Genomic DNA, 14,744 nt, shown 5'->3' on the forward strand with positions numbered 1-14,744 from the left:
TAGATCTTGGCAATACTTCAGGTAAAGCATTTATAATATTTTAGTAAGTTGTTTACAATGCTAAATTTGAAAACTCCTTTAGAGAAGGAGCTGTATTTTATTTATTTTTGTATCCCTAACTCCATGATTTCCAAACTGTATGCCCAGGTGTCTCAGAGTACTTCAGTAAAGCATGATACAAGGAGTATCATGGGGTAATGTAAATTTTTGACAAAAACAGAATGACAGCATAAACTGTAACTATTAAATTGCTTGGGTCTAACTACTTAGTAAGTGGAACTGATAGGTATTTCTTTCGGCATAGGGTTTCTGTGAAAAATTCACTGGGACACTAAAGGTTCTGTGAACTGAGAAAGTTAGGGAAACTCTGTCTTAACTCCCAATAAGCACAGTACTTGGTACATAACATCTGTTAGGTAAATGACTCAATTATTGATTTTAGATCAGTTATCTTACCTGTGAACATTTAATCAGCACATACTCTCTCTGTGGCAGCCATTGTGCTAAGTACTTTATATGCCTTATGTCATTTATCCTTCCAACAGCCCTTTGAGGGAATTAATATTGTTATCTCCATTCTAAAGATTGGGAAACTGAGACACAGAATGATGAAGTAACTTTCCCAAGTTCACACAACTGAAAAGGTATGGAGCTGATATTCCAAAGCCCATTCTATTAACTACCACATTCTACATAAAATCTCCCAAAAGATTTTCAAAATAACAAGTGAAGTTGATGGAAAATAACAGAATCACATTCACTTTATTACATTATATATAGAGTGACCTTTTGAGAGTTAAATAGATGAATTCATTATGGGATACCTCTTCAACAACTACTATTGAGTGTCTGCTGTGTGCAAAGTGCTATAAGGGATACAAAGATGAAATAGTTCTGAAACTGACAATTTTGAAACAAGATAAAGTCATTTTCACAACAGTTTCATATTTTCAAGCTACTTTGCTATTCTGATCTCAGTCTGCCAGTGAACCTTTTGTCTTACATCTACATTTTTCAGAGAAGTTCCTAGGGATTAGTTTTATCCATTCAATTAGCTTCTTCATACTAGGGTTGAAATTTTTACTGTCCATACCAGCCACTAAACTTGCCCTATCTAGGTTTCAGCAGCTTTGGGCAACTGAAAGAGGATTTCCCATTCCCTATTTCCTCACCTTCCTAATTTAAGAGGGACTCCTAGTTGATAAATTAACAGCAGCAGCTGGTATAGGGATCAATGCGTTTTAGAAGTAGGTTCAGCAGCAGGTAGCGGGTGGTGTTCTACTGCCCTCAGTTGGCAGAGATGGGGAGTACCAGAAGAACAAGTCACCACACATAGGCGATTCTTCAGGTAACCAGCATCGGAATCACCAGGGGTTTTTTGACATGAAGTCTGGGACTCCACTACTGACTCCCCAAATCTGATTTTTGTAGAATCTTCCCTCCAAGTGAGTTTCACACTCCCCAAAATTAAACTAGGCCAAATCCACTATATCTGTGCCAAAAATTCAGATTGACCTATACATTTATAGTCTGCCATTGGTTAAGGTGAAACTATGGGCTACAAGTCTTAACACTGTTCTGACAGATGGGAGAGCTGGTATTTAGTTAGGATTCTGATGCTGACTCTGTGTATAACCTTTAGCAAGTCACTTAACCAGTCTGAGTCTGAGATTTTATTTGAGTTATGTACACTGATCTCTTGTTTTACAGTCTTGAGAGTCTATGATTTTATTTTACTGAGCACAGTCACATAATAATCTCAGAGGCTATTACTAGACCCTTAAAAAACACAGGAAAAAAAGTGTTATAGATGATGTATAAAAATAAATAATATAAACATAAAACCCTAGAAATATAGAAGAAAACTTTTAGAAGGAACCATTTTTAGCTATGCACAAGCACACATCGAAAGCCTTCTGGAATTTTGTATGAATAAATGTAAAATAAGGGGTTTGCTTTTATCTTAACGATTACAATAGCAATAAAAGTGGACCAAACTGAGTCAATATCTATGTGAAGAAATTGATGAATTTTACGTTGTCTTATGTGATAGATGTGATGCTATTAATATCAGTGAAGACATAAGATAAATTGAGGAACACAGAAAATAACTTTATCATGTGTAATCATATTTCATTGATTGATTATATTTTAAATACATTTAATTTTTTAGATGTAACCATGCAAGTTTAACTTCTTACCACAAATATCAATGCAATATTGGTGATGAGTTGAGAAGATGCAAACACTGACTTTCCAAGTCTGAAATTCCTATCTTAGAACATTCAAACTATCAGGAAAAGTAAAGAACTAGCTAGAGAAGGGTAATGTATACTCCTGACTGAGAGTTCCAAGTGGAAACTAAGTTTTCTAATTTCCCTCCTACCTTCATGGTAGTATGGAAGGTTGAGATAGAAGCCAAGAGCTTGACCACATTAAGCTTTTTAGAATCTACCTTCTTAAAACAGAAGGCAATTTTTTGAGATGTGGCTATGGAAACACATCTCTGACAGTTTCTTGATACTTTAAAAATAGATATAGAAAACTACAGACAAAAATCTCTTGTGAACTTAGAAACAAAATTTCTCACAAATCCATAGGCAGAAATCCTCAACAACATACTAACAAACTGAACCCACCAATACACAGAATTAATTATACACCACAAATAAGTGAGGTTTATTTCAGGAATGCAAGACTGGTTCACCATATGAAAATTAATAAATACAATCTACAATATCAACAGAGTAAAAAAGAAAATCATATGATCATATCAATCAATGGAGAAGAGTATTTGATAAAATTCAAAACTGATTCATGATAAAAACTCTCAGTAAATTAAGAATACAGGGAAACTTCCTCGGGTTGATAAGGCAAATCGACCAAAAAAGAAATCTATAGCTAATATTGCACTTAAAGGTGAAAGACAATGTTTCCCCCCAAGATTGGAAACAAGGCAAGGATGTCTACTCTCATCACTTGTATTCAATATAGTACGGAAAGATCTAGCCATTGCAATAGGGAAAGAAAGGTAAATGAAGGCATCCAGATTGGAAATAAAGAAATAGAACTATCGTTATTTTCAGATGACACCATTGTCTATGTAGAAAACTGCAAGGAATCTACCAAAAAGCAGCTAGGACTAATAAGTGCGTTTACCAAAGTCATAAGGTACAGGATCAACACACAAAAGTAAATTATATTCTAAATATTAGCAATGAACACATGGAAGCTAAAATTAAAAACACAATACCATTTATAATTGTGAAAAAAAGGAAATTTAACAAAACACATAGAGAATCTGTATACAGAAAATCATAAAACACTAAGGAAAGAAAGCAAAGAAGATCTAAATGAAAGGACAGACATAGCATGTTCATGGATTGGAAGACTCACCATAGTAAAGATGTTAGTTTTCCTCAAGGCTTTTTGCAGATATAGATAAACATATTCTAAAATTTATACGTAAAGGCAAAGGAACTAGAATAGCTAAAACAATTTTGACAAAAAAGAATAAAATGAGATGAATCTGAGATTATAACATATATGTAAATGTAGGTTAAAAAGATGGTGAAAACTGCAAAAGGTCTGTACTCTTGTTAACAGTAATGTACTGATGTTAATTTCCTGGTTTGATTTTATACTACCTATAAGCTGCATAAAATGCCATCATTAGGGAAAGCTGGGTAAAGGGTACATGGAACCTTTTGTAACTCTTTTTTCAACTTCTTACGAGTCTATAATTATTTCAAAAGAAGACTTTTAATGTAGATGTAACGAAATGGAGTATTACTGCACAAATATGCATACCTGGTAAGTTTCTGAGGCCCCAGGATTATTTACTCCCTAGAAAAATTGAAGAACAGGCTCAGGTCCCAGATAGTATTGGATGATCAAAAGATTCTTCATTATAATAAGAAATTCTAGCTTCTGTGCAAAATCAGCAAGTCAATTTGGCAGAATTAGATAATGATTTAATATATTAAGGCCCTTCATAATCATTTCTCAGTCTATCTATCCAACCTCACCTCCATCCATCTACACATATGGCATGACACAGTAATTGCAGTGGACTACTTTTTTTTTTTCCCTTAGACAGAATATATCATCACAGCTCTGAGTATTTTTCCTGCTCCCTTTTTCTAGGAAGTCCCTTTCCTCATTCTCCACTGGTGAAACTCACCTCTCAGATACTCTTCCTTGTTATACTATTCCAACCTGGCCAGGCAAAATTATTTGCTTCCTCTTAACTGAAGAACTTACCACATTGTAATGTAGAGTTTTCGATCAGTTTAAATCTGCCCCAGAGATCATAAGTTACTAGTGAGAAAGAATCATATCTTACTTATCCCTAAAATACAGTGCCTGGCATCATGCTCAATAGATATTTTTGATGAAATTAATTTAATGTAATTAAAATGAAGATTGAGGAATCATTGACTTTACCAGCTAGCACATGGGTATTCTATGCAAATAAAAAGATTTAGAGATAATAAGTTTGGAAAAACAGATCCCTTCCCTCTATACAGATAAGCCAAAAATTAATAGAAGTCAAAGACCCATTAATGGCCTGGATTAGACAAGACTTGGCACAAAAATAAGAAAGGAAGAAGACCTTTGTAAAGAGAAAAGTGAAGGTTACTCTTATCCAATTTAAAGGGTTCATAATATATAGGTAGGAGGAAAATGGAATCCCCAAGACACTAAGACACATGATGTTATTTTCCCACTTGAAAAAAAAAATGTTGATTCATTGTTGATTGTTGTTCCATAATAAACAGACCAGTTGTGTGCTTAACTTAGACTGAGACCACCAGTTGGACCAGCTGATTACTCAAATCCTCAGGTGTGACTAGTATTTTAAAGCATTAGAATACATGTTAGGGAAGAATAACAGAAGAGAAGATGACTATAACATTTTAAACTTATGTATCCCTACCTTTGAAACATATCCAGAATAAAGCCGATTCTCACTACCACCACTGCCACCATACTGGTCCAGCCCATCACTGTACCTCATCTGGACTATGGAAACTAGTCTCCCGGCATAACTGTTCAGTCTATTTTCAGCTCAGGGGTCAGAAATGATAAAATGTAGTCAACTCTTATCACTCCTCTGTTGAAAACCTTTCAAGTGCTTCCCATGTTCCTCATAGAAAAAGTTAAAATTTTTCTATGGTTTTTGGAACTCTACAAGATCTGTCTCATCGTACTATGACCTGCTAATCTTATCACCTACTACTCTCCCCGCCTCACTCACTCTGCTCCAGCCATACTTATCTATGCCTCAAATATTCCAAGCACATTCCTTTCTCAGGGTCTTTGTCCTTTCTTTCCCCCTGCCTGGAATGTTATTCCCCCATACAGCTCTTCCACTAAACCCTGCCTTCTTGCAGTTTACTTAACAATCATTCTCACTCTAAAATTTCAATTTACTACCTTGCCAGTTACTGATATACTTTTTCTCCCTAGCATATATCCCTACCTAACATATCATATATCCGTATTTTATTCATTTACCTTATTTTCTACTCTCAGTAAGACACACATTGCTATCTTCATCAAAATTCAAAACAAGGACTGCTATTTCACTCTGTGCCAGGCACTGTGATGAGGCCCTTGTGTGTATTACCTCATTGGATTTCCACACTCACCCTGTGAGTAAGATAATACTATTCGCATTTTTCAGATTAGGAGAAAGGCTTAGATCAGTGGCATTCCTAGTGTATTTGAAATCTGCAGTGTCTCCTTTTTTCCTATCCTCTCCTCCATATGACACAATTATTTTCAGTAAAAGTCATATAATAGTCAACAATAATTATTATTTTCTTAATTCATCCTTTAGATTTAAAACAGAAACAAGTTAAAACAAAGAAATTTCAATTTTAAAGACCAAGTGAAGTAGCTCAAGTTCTTTGGTTTTTGGTTTTTGCATTTATGATCACTTTACCATCATTGTTTATTTCAAATCTACTATTTAAATACAGGAACATGGAATATGTAGTACCCCAGGGACTGGAGATATGAATGACGCAAAAAGTGAATTCAAATGATTCTGAACCTTTACTTACTCTCTCCAAAGTCTGTACAAACACATGTAGCGGAGTCTGTGTGTGTTAGAATAACAGAGGGTTTTCAAATGTAACTTCCATGTTAACTTGGAAACTTGAAAGTAACTTCCATGTTACTTTCTAATGTAACTTCCATGTTCAATGCTTGTTAAAAGATAAGAAAAATGTGCTTACGTATCACAAATATAGATATAAAAGTCATGGAAGCTAGAAAAAAAAGCTCCCAGAGTTCAAAGAAAGAGAGAGAGAGAGAGGCAGAGAGAGAGAAAATGTCCCCATGAATGGATGTCATGACAGATAAAGAATTTGAGATACGCCTTCAAGTATAAGTACGTCTGAGAGGTGGTGATGTGGGGAGGGCTTTTCCAGTGTAAGGTACCACAGGGGAAGAGGCAGGAAAAAGTCTAGCGTGTTTTAAGCTTATGGTGAGCACTCTGGTTTTATTGGTACCTTGGGTGGATACTGGAGTAGTGGAATAAGAGAAACAAGTCTTGCACTATGTGAGTTGGAAAAGGCTTTACAGATTAAACCCAACCCTATCATTTTATACCTGAGCAAACTATTGTGCAGGTTGTTCACAAGTCTTCAATCTACTCCCTTCCCATAAAGGAGAGTCTCTGTCATCCCTGGACAGACATTAATCAAAGGGTTATACCCTTTGAGATAGGGCTATAAGAGGCCCTGAAAGAGGGGCCTTAAAATCACTACAATCCCCATTCAATGTATAATACTGCCCAAGGAGTATGTTTTCCTCACCATTTCCTGGTCGAGGGGAAGTAGCGGAAGTGAGGCAATGTGTAGCTAGCAACACTGATGTGTGTATGTGATCAGTGACTGGGTCTGGAGAAAAGAAGGTTTATATTATCCCAGAATTTTCCAAACACTCAGGTTTACATATTTACACAAAAGTCCTACAGTGCTGTCTCCTCTGGGACTCAAACTAGACTTGGCCGTACTGGCTGCCCGCTTTATCACCAGTTTTGTCCTCCCTGATGCTTCTTGACACAGGTTTATTTTCGTCCATGTATGCACAAGCTTTATTACGCTTCTCTGATGAATATTGGGAAAGGAACTAGACATTTACTTTCTATTTTACCTTGTAGTTGGCGTTACATTGACCTGTTTTTTCACTATCCTTGTTCTTTGCCATTTGGGGAGAGACTAGTCCACAACAAAAACCAAAGCAAACACCACTTATTTCTAAAATTCTATTTGATTTTGAACATATTAATATATTTTGTGGTTAGTTTTATCCCGTATCATTTACTCCCCAACACAGTAACAAATAATTTTGTCAGTTAAATATATTTTTAAGGTAGAGGCCACTGCTATTTGGACTCTGAATCAGGCTCCACCTGTGGCACCATTTTCATTTCCACCAGAAACCAGAAACGATGGTACTTCTCAAAGCAGCTTTGCCATATTAGCAGATCCCAGCAATCAGAGAAAGGTGAGATTTCAATAAACAAGCAAAGTTTTTATTTTTTATGATTATGGTGGAAATAATATCTTTAATAAATATATGCTTGACTTAAATATTTGAAGTCAGAATGTGAAAAACAATAAAGGGCATGCAAACGTCAAGAATATTTCAATTGTGAGACTTCAATATCAAGTTATTTAAAAAAAAGAAAAAGAAAAAGCTAAATCATTGGATTCAGATATCTAGTCTCATATTGGTGGGACCAGTGCATCAGTTAACTTAATACTGACATTCTTTCTGCTGTTTTCCAGCACATTTGGGGGATATTTTGTTATGTGTTATAAAATCTTTTGATATTAGTTTCCACGTTCTAACACATTTCATAGGTAAATATGAATAACATTTAGATTATTTAAAATGGCACAAGATTGGCAAAAAATAAATGTCTAACAGGGTAAGATCAGTAAATTGTGACACTACCCACATAACTAAGATCTATGCAGATATTAAAAACAAACCAGCTACCTGAACTTTCCCTAGCAATGCTCTACTCATTCATTCATTCAAGAAATATTTACCTGTGATCCATTTAGTGCCCAAAGCTATGCTAGATGCTGGGAAACAATGTTGAGCAAAAGAGACATGGCCCCTGTTCTTATGTAGCTTCCTCTTAATTGACCAATAAATCATATAAATATATACTAAAAATTTATGATAAAACAATACCACAGAATGAAATGATAGGTTGATTTGAGAGAATATAACAGGGGTACCTGATACCAAAAGAGATAAAGGTTTCCTCAAGTAACTTTTAGGCTATAATAATGTTAATGCACAGTATTTTAAAATTGTCAATATTTTAAACTTTTTAAAAAAAATTGAGGTAGAGTTGATATAAAATATTATATTAGTTGCAGGTGTTCAACATAGCAATTCAAAATTTTATAGATTATATTCCATTTAAAGTTATTATAAAATATTGGCTATATTCCCTATGCTGTACAATATATCCTTGTATCTTATGTACTTTATACATAGTAGCTTGTGCCTCTTAATCCCCTCCCCCTCTTTTTCCCCTCCCCCCTTCCCTCTTCCCACTGGTAACCACGTTTGTTCTCTATATCTGGTTGGGTCTGTTTCTGTTTTGCTATATTTCATTCGTTTGTTTTATTTGTTAGATTCCACATATAAGTGATGAGATACAGTATTTGTCTTTCTCTGTCTGATTTATTTCACTAAACATAATACCCTCTAGGTCCATCTATGTTGTTGCAAATGGCAGAATTTCCTTCTTTTTTATGGCTGAGTAATATTCCATTGTGGATATATACCACATCTTCTTTATCCATTCATCTGCTGGTGGACACTTAAGTTGCTTCCATATCTTGGCTATTGTAAATAAAGCTGAAATGAACATTGGGGTGCATATGCCTTTTCAAAATAGTGTTTTCATTTTCTTTGGATATATACCCAGGAGTGGATTGTTGGGTCATATGGTAGTTCTATTTTCAGTTTTCTGAGGAACCTCCATACTGTTTTCCACAGTAGCTGCACCAATTTACATTCTCACCAACAGTTTCCTAGGGTTCCCTTTTCTCCAATTCCTCACCAGAATTTGTTATTTGTAGACATTTTGATGATAGCCTTTCTGAAAGGTGTGAGGTGATGTCTAATTGTTGTTTTAATTTGCATTTCTCTGATGATTAGTGATATTGAGCATCTTTTCATGTGCCTGTTGGCCATCTGTGTGTCTTCTTTGAAAAAATGTCTATCCAGGTCTTCTGCCCATTTTTTAATGTGTTGTTTGGGTTTTTTGATATTGAGCTGTATGAGCTGTTTACACATGTTGAATATTAACCCCTTATCAGTCATATCATTTGCAAAAGTTTTCTCCCATTCAGTAGGCTGTCTCTTCATTTTGTTGATGGTTTCCTTTGCAGTGCAAAAGCTCTTAAGTTTAACCAGGTCCTATTTGTTTATTTTTGCTTTTGTTTCCTTTGCCTTGAGACAAATTCAAAAATATATTGCTACAATTTATGTCAAAGAGTGTTCTGCCTATGTTTTCTTCTATTTTTTATCGTTTCCAGTCTTACATTTAGGTCTTTAATTCATTTTGAGGTTGTTTTTTTTTTTTCTTTGTATATGGTGTGAGGAAATGTTCCAATTTCATTCTTAGTTAGCTGTTAGTTTTATTGATATTTTCTATTTTTTTTTAGTCTCCATTTCATTTATTTCTGCTCTGATCTTTATGATTTCTTTCCTTCTACTAATTTTTTTTGTTATTTTTCTAGTTCTGTTAGGCATAAGTTTACGTTGTTTATTTGAGATTTTTCTTGTTTCCTGAGGTAGGCTTTTATTTCTATAAATTTCCCTCTTAGAACTGCTTTTGCTGCATCTTACAGATTTTTGGATCATTGTGTTTTTATTCTCATATTTCTCCAGGTATTTTTTTTAACATCTTTATTGGAGTATAATTGCTTTACAATTGTGTGTTAGTTTCTGCTTTATAACAAAGTGAATCAGCTATACGTATACATATATCCCCATATCTCCTCCCTCTTGCACCTCCCTCCCACCCTCCCTATCCCACCCCTCTAGGCGGTCACAAAGCATGGAGCTGATCTCCCTGTGCTATGCGGCTGTTTCCCACTAGCTATCTATTTTACATTTGGTAGTGTATATATGTCCATGCCACTCTCTCACTTTGTCCCAGCTTACCCTTCTCCCTCCCAGTGTCCTCCCATTCTCTACGTCTGCATCTTTATTCCTGTTCTCCTGTTTAAATTTCTTCTTTGATTTCTTCAGTAACCCATTGGTTGTTTAGTAGCAATTGTTTAGCCTCCCTGCGTTTGTTTTTCTGCAATTTTTTTCCCTTGTAGTTGACTTCTAGTCTTATAGCGTTGTGGTCAGAAAAGATGCCTGATATGATTTCAGTTTTCTTAAATTTACTGAGGCTTGTTTTGTGGCCTGACATGTGATCTATCCTGAAGAATATTCCATGTGTACTTAAAAAGAATGTGTATTCTGCTGCTTTTGGATGGAATGCTCTCTCTATATATATCTATTAAGCCCATCAGGTTTAATGTGTCATTTAAGTCCAGTATCTCCTTATTAATTTTCTGTATGGATGATTGGTCCATTGATGCAAGTGGGGTGTTGAATTCCCGTACTGTTATTGTGTTGCTGTTTCTTCCTTTATGTCTATTAATATTTGCTTTATGTATTTAGGTGCTTCTCCTTTTATGTCTATTAATATTTGCTTTATGTATTTAGGTGCTCCTATGTTGAATGCATGTATATTTACAATTGTATCTTCTTCTTGGAGTGATCCCTTCATCATTATGTAGTGTCCTTTTTTGTTTCCTGTTACAATCTTTGTTTAAAACTCTATTTTTTCTGATATAAATATTGCTACCTCAGCTTACTTTTGATTCCATTTGCATGGAATACCTCACTCCATCAACTCACTTTCAGTCTGTGTGTGTCTTTATATCTGAAGTGAGTCTCTTACAGCATATACATTGGGGAAGTGGCCTTTTATAGAAGACGTCTGGTGTGTCCCAGCAGCATACTCCCCTCTGGTCACCAGGACTGTAAGTTCTATGGGTGCCCCTTATATTGGTTATGTGGATTTTTCTGTTGTGGCTGGCTGTCTACTGTGGGCAGTCTGGTAGGTGTGGCTGTCCCTCAGTCTGGTTGGTCATCAAGCCCTGTCTTGTGTGGAGGCTACTGGCCACTGGTTGGCAGGGCTGGGTCACTATGCAGCTGGCTGCTAGACTGCAGCCGTTCCTGGAGCTTGTGCTGTCTCACTGGTGGGCAGAGCCAGGTTTTGGGGTGGGTGGTTCTAGGGCCGGCATTCCTGGATCTAGTGTCAGCCTGCTGGTGGATGGGGTCGGTTCCTGACATGGCTAGCTGCAGGTTCTTGGGTATCCCAAAGCTGGTACTAGCCCACTGATGAATGGGGTTGAATCCCAGGATGGCTGGCTGAGGAGTCCAAAGTATCTCAGAGATGGTGTTGGCCTGCTGGTGGGTGGGTGTGGTCAGGGCCCAGGGGATTCCAGGGCTACTGCCTGCACCTTGATGTGTGGGGCCAGGTCCTGGGCCCTCTGGTAGACAGGGCCATGTCCAGGGCAGTGGTGGGCTCAAGTGATCTTAAAGCAGCCTGTCTGCTGGTAGGTAGGGCGGCGTCACTGCCCAGTTAGTTGTTGGGCCTGAGGCATCCCAGTACTGGAGCCTACAGAATGGTGGGTGGGGGCGGGGCTGGGTCCCGAAGCTAATAACATAGAGGGAGGATTCCAAAATGGCGCTTGCCAGCACCAGTGTCCACATGGTAGAACAAGCTCCCCAAAATAGCTGCCACCAGTGTCTATGTCCCCAGGGTGAGCTCCAGTTGCCTCCAGCCTGTCCAGTAGACTCTCCAAGATCAGCAGATGGGTATGAGCCAGGCTCCTTTCAAATTACTGCTCTTGCCCTGGGTCCTAGAACATGTGATATTTTGTGTACACCCTCTAAGAGTGGAGTCTCTATTTCCCACAGTCCTCTGGGTCTACTGAAAGTAAGCCCCACTGGCCTTCAAAGCCAAACGTTCTGGGGGCTCATCTTCCTGGTACAGGACCCCTGGGCCAGGGAGACGTATGTGAGGTTCAGACCCCTCGGTCCTTGGGGAGAACATCTGCAATTGTAGTTATTCTCCCATTTGTGGGTTGCCCACCTGGGGATATAGGTCTTGACTATACCCCAACTCTGCCCCCTCCTACCCATCTTGCTGTGGTTCCTTCTTTATATCTTTACTTGTAGAAGGTCTTTTCTGGTAGGTTCTGGTTTTTCTCATTAGTGGCTTCTCTGTAAATAGTTATAATTTTTGTGTGTCTATGAAAGGAGGTGAGCTCAGGGTCTTCCTACTCCACCATCTTGGGAACTCCTTGAGTCTGAAATTTTTTATATTTTCAAATTTCAAAGTACTTTATATTAGTCATTCTTTTTTGTTTTCACCACGTTATCTAAAATGTTCTGTAGAAACAAATAACTTAATGATAGATGAACCAGAAAACTAGGGGAGATGTATTGTTATCTTTTACCTTAAATATTGCAAAACCGAGCCGTAAAGTTTATGAAATTGATTTTAGGATCTATACAACAGGTATACAAATAACTACAGAATTTCTTCTGAACATTAAAAGCTTGGTAAAAGTTAGGAGGTTTGAGATATTCCTTTAATGTTCAAAACTAGCACTTTAATAAGAGACATCAAATCCCACAGCCAAAAGTGCTCAATCTAGATTAATCTGGACAATTTCTTCAAGAGATCATGTTATTTATCAGTACTATGTATAATTCAGTGTATCACACACATCTGCAAAACAATAACAATTTACTATAGAGGAAGGGCATCAGCACCAGCTGAGAGTGTTAAGCATACTAATTTATAACCACTGCACTTAACAGCTACTTGATAAACATGAAAACTACAAAGTTACCTTTCTTTTTAATTAAAAGGAAACACAGAGAAGTTAATTGACTATTCATTCATTCACTTAGTGAGTATTTATGGAGTAGGTATGGAAGGTACTGTACTAAATCATCAATGATCAACCCACATCCCACCTTTTTTGAAGAACAACCCTACCTACATTAGGAAGATATTACTGGGAAGCCACTGTGTCATAGTCTGTCCTTCATATTCAGTGGCCCATTTTAAAGTTTTGTATTGTTACAGGTACCAATAAATATAGGCATATGGGACTCTCGGGGATGGGGATAGGGACTTTCAGGTAAAGTGGGAAGTCACTACTCTGAAACATTGTGAATTTAGAGGGAGCCATTGACAAACTATTTCGCAACTGCTTGTGCTTGTAAGACGAGGTATCATTAGGAAAAGCCACATAAAGCTGTTGCAGCTGTGTTATATAAAAAGTGGGGACAATTTAATAGAAAATGTCATCCTTTGCAGAATGTTGATTGCCTATTTTTTTTCCATAAAGCCTTCTCATCAGAGGGGCTCCAACAGCTGTGAGAAGGCATCCTGTTATTGATGTTCCCAGACATCCTGGTGTACAAAGCTCTCCATGTGCTGTTTGGCATCTAAAACATTCTGCTTTTCTTTCCTTTTTTTTCTTCATACTACACTATGGAATATGGAATATTTCCTTCTTCTGAGGATGGAGCAAGGCACTAGCTTTTTGACACTGGAATTTCAGTGTAAACAAGAAAAACATCTGCTGAAGCCATGAGGTGCTATCTTTCTGCATTCTGGATCAAGGGACCCTAAAGCTACAACAATTCTATAATTCTGTAATGTTAAGGATTTCTCCTTAACAGATAGCAGTCATTACAAGTTACTTCAGGGCATAACTCTTCAGAGGCTAAGATGAAAATCTGTCCCATGGAAAAAAGAAAAGAGATTTGATGGAGAAGAGGCAGGGCCAAGGTCTTTTTTAATCATGTTAGAATTCTACAACTTGAAAGTTCTATTTTCTTATAATTAGTTTTAGAAAGGTGACTTGGTCATAAATTTTACATCATAAAAATCACTGGGCTTCAGAAATTTAATAGCTACATGTCTTCACTGAGTTCAAAATAATCCCATAATTCTTGTCAAATGCTTTACATTCAACAATTTAGAGTTTATCATCACTAAAAGGATAATGGTTTATGCTATTTGGGTGTACAAAATACTGCAAACTAAATATATCATGCACTGTCACAGCCCGAAATAAATGTCAGTGCCATGCACGTAGTGGGTATTTATTTGTTCATTAATTTATTCCTTCCATAAATATCTACTGAGCAGCTCCTATGTCTTAGGTACTATTCTAGGTGCTGAAGATGCAACTGTGAACAAGGGAAACAAAGTTCTCTTTTCTCATGGAGCATACCTACCACCCCTTGAAACACACACACACACACACACGCACACTCTGGTGTTAAATGAAGGAGTGACATACTTTATGGGCTGTACAGTGTGCTAGACAGACTTCAATGAGCTCCCATGATTCCTATCTCCTGGTATTTACACTGAAGGGTGGCAGAATATGCCACCCCCAAAATATACTTTTTTGCCATAAGGATTATTTTAATCTGATTATTTTGAGCAACAGCAGACATACGAGAAGCTCTGAAAACAAATCTGAAATTACCCTTTTGTAAGGGATATTTACATTTAAAAAGGAAATTTCCCATTTGTAAGGGTATCTCCCTCTCTGTACCAGAAAGAGAGGATGACTAAATCACAAGACATTCTTATTAATGGA

This window comes from Eubalaena glacialis, chromosome X (genome assembly GCF_028564815.1).
Source record: "Eubalaena glacialis isolate mEubGla1 chromosome X, mEubGla1.1.hap2.+ XY, whole genome shotgun sequence".
NCBI lineage: Eukaryota > Metazoa > Chordata > Mammalia > Artiodactyla > Balaenidae > Eubalaena > Eubalaena glacialis.